The 2731-nt window shown below is 41.8% G+C and overlaps 1 pseudogene; it reads left to right on the top strand.

The window, feature by feature from the left end:
• The first annotated feature begins 1056 nt into the window (after positions 1 to 1056).
• On the top strand, positions 1057 to 2237 carry LOC103074923 (eukaryotic peptide chain release factor subunit 1 pseudogene; annotated as a pseudogene).
• The last annotated feature ends 494 nt before the right edge of the window (positions 2238 to 2731 follow it).

The raw sequence follows: 2731 nt of genomic DNA, 5'->3' as shown, positions 1-2731 counted from the left end.
ATGGTCACGACCCTGATAAAGAGCTGGTTTAGTCCTAAGGATAGCATAATATGATAGATTAGGTTCAGCAGTGTAGTTCAGAAAATCCCAAACAGCAGTGGCTTAAACAAGATAGATGCATATTTCTCCCTCACGGTAAACAAGGTCTAAGTACGAAGTTACCCAGGACTGCTACAGTGATCTGCAGTGAGAAGACCCAGGTTCCATCTATCTTGCTGCAAAACTCTCCTTAGCATCTACTTCATGCTTCTACTTCATGATCCATCAAGGCTGCTCAAGTCCAGCCATCTTATCCAATTCTAGGCATCAATAAGAAAGAAAGAGGTAAAAAAGCTTCCCCCTTGCTAGAAATTTCACACGTAAGTCCTTTAGTCGGAATGCAGTCATACAGCCATACCTAGAGGCAAGGGAAGCTAGAAAATATAGTCTGTATTCTAGAAGTTTATATTAATAACAAAGAAAGGAAGGCTGGATACTGGGAGACAATCAGTAGTTTCTGCCACAAATTGCAAAAATATTTGAGGGGATCTCGTTTGCTGTTCCTGGTAACAGCAAGTCCCTCCTCAAATGAATGTCATTTAAGCAAGTAAGACTGACCAAACGGGAGAAAGAAACCTGTATGTCCAACAACGGAATGTAATTCGAGCCTTGATAGGAACAAACAAGTTAGTCTCCATGCAAGATAACCAAGTATCACCGTCACATGAGTTCTGAAATGTGTTTTTAGTTTTGCTTTGATTTTATTTTCTATTTTCATAAAATGTTTGTACCATTTACACTGTCCCAGAGCAGACTTAAGAGTTTCATGTTTTCTAGCCTGCCAGTTCTACTGCATACCACCTTTGCTTCGGTCTTTGAACTATTTTTTTAGTCTTTGGGAGTTTCAACACCCTCATGGATTTCAGATCATGAACAAGAGATAAAAATGTGACCAGGGGAACACTCATGTAAAAACCAAATGCAGGGTGTCCTACATCAGAGCCACCGCCGGGGAGGAGCAGCCGCTGCCACCAAAGAGCGGGCCCTGAGGGAGAAGGCAGCAAGAACACAGCAGATGACCCCAGCGCTGCCGACAGGAACATGGAGATCTCGAAGAGTAGGAAGCTCATTAAGAGCTTGGAGGCGGCCCGCAGCAAAGGCACAGGCATGATATCACTGGCCATCGCTCCCAAAGACCAGATTTCACGAGTGGCAAAAACATTAGCAGAGGAGTTTGGAACTTTAAGTTACTTAAGTTACTTTACGTTACTAGCAAACTGCCTTTCAGTCCTGGGAGCCATTACATCTGTACAACAAAGACTCAAGTTTTATAATGAGGTACATCCAAATGGCCTGGTACTAAGAGAAGAGGGAAGGGAAAAGAAAGTCAACATTGACTTTGAACCTTTCAAACCAATTGATACGTCATTGTATTTGTGGGACAACCAATTCCATCCAGAGGCTCTTACAGCACTGATTCCAGAAGACAGCCAGTTGGCATCATTGGAACAGATGATAGTGGTGACTTTTTGGCACACTCCAAGGAAATACAAGAGAAGTCCTGCACAAATTCACTGTGGCTCTCCCAAAGAAACATGGTGGAGGAGGTCAACCAGCCTGCATCTTGCCCATTTAAGAATGGGAAGTGACCTAACTCTATCTGGAAAGTAGCTCAGACTGCGGGGCAGCTCTTTCCTTCTGGGGACAAAGTGAATGTGACTGGTCTCGTTTTAGCTGGATCAGCTGACTAAAACTGAACTAAGTCTATCTGATATGTTTGATCAGAGGTTACAATCAAAAGTTTGTAAATTAGTTGATACATCCTACGGTGGTAAAAATGGATTCAACCAAGGTATTGAGATATCTACTGAAGTCCTCTCCAACGTGAAGCTCATTCAAGAGAAGAAATTAATAGAGCGATACTTTGATGACGTCAGCCAGAGAGACGTTCTTCATTGTCAGAGCACAGAAGAGGACAAAATTTTCTATCAACTCCAGAGAAAGAGAAGGACAAATCTCATTTTACAGACGAAGAGACACGACAAGAACATGAGCATGATGCCCCTGCTGGAATGGTTTGCTGACAACTATAAAAAAAATTTGGAGCTATGTTGGAAATTGTCACAGATAAGGCACAAGAAGGATCCCTTGTGAAAGGATTTGGTGCAACTGGAGGTATCTTGTGGCACAGAGCAGATTTCCAGGGAGTGGAATACCAAGGAGGAGACAATGAATTTTTTGACTCTGATGATTACTAGGTAGTTGACATGGGTCTGGTGAAACGTGCCTCACCCTCCAGCATCCAACCCAAGGAACATACCCGTGGTGGAATCCAAACAGATCCCTGCCTTACAACTGGAACATTTCTAGAACTTAATCCACGAGCACTGGATGTTGAAAAGAAAACAGAAACAAAACCTGACCCAACCCTATACTTTGGTTTGTCAATGGTATCAGCACAGCAGCCTACAGCCAAGTTCCTAAATGCCACTTTGGGCTAATTTCTAAATCCTAGTTTTTATTTTTACTCGACAGTAAAACTGGTTGCTCTTGTATTTTATGAAAAAAAAAAAATGTTTTTAAACTTCATACATAGAAGCAAAAATACTTCCACTGCTGTAAACCTTCAAAAGTTAATAGAAATGAGATCGTTCGATTGGAGGAAAATTAAATTGCTGCATTTCACAGTGACCCACTTACATGGCATCCTCAGATTAGACTGCATAAGAAGAAATATATGTGGTGAATATTG

Source organism: Lipotes vexillifer, unplaced genomic scaffold (assembly GCF_000442215.2).
Source record: "Lipotes vexillifer unplaced genomic scaffold, Lipotes_vexillifer_v1.1 scaffold113, whole genome shotgun sequence".
Taxonomy (NCBI): Eukaryota; Metazoa; Chordata; class Mammalia; order Artiodactyla; family Lipotidae; genus Lipotes; species Lipotes vexillifer.
This window is presented reverse-complemented; position numbering and strand designations above follow the sequence as displayed.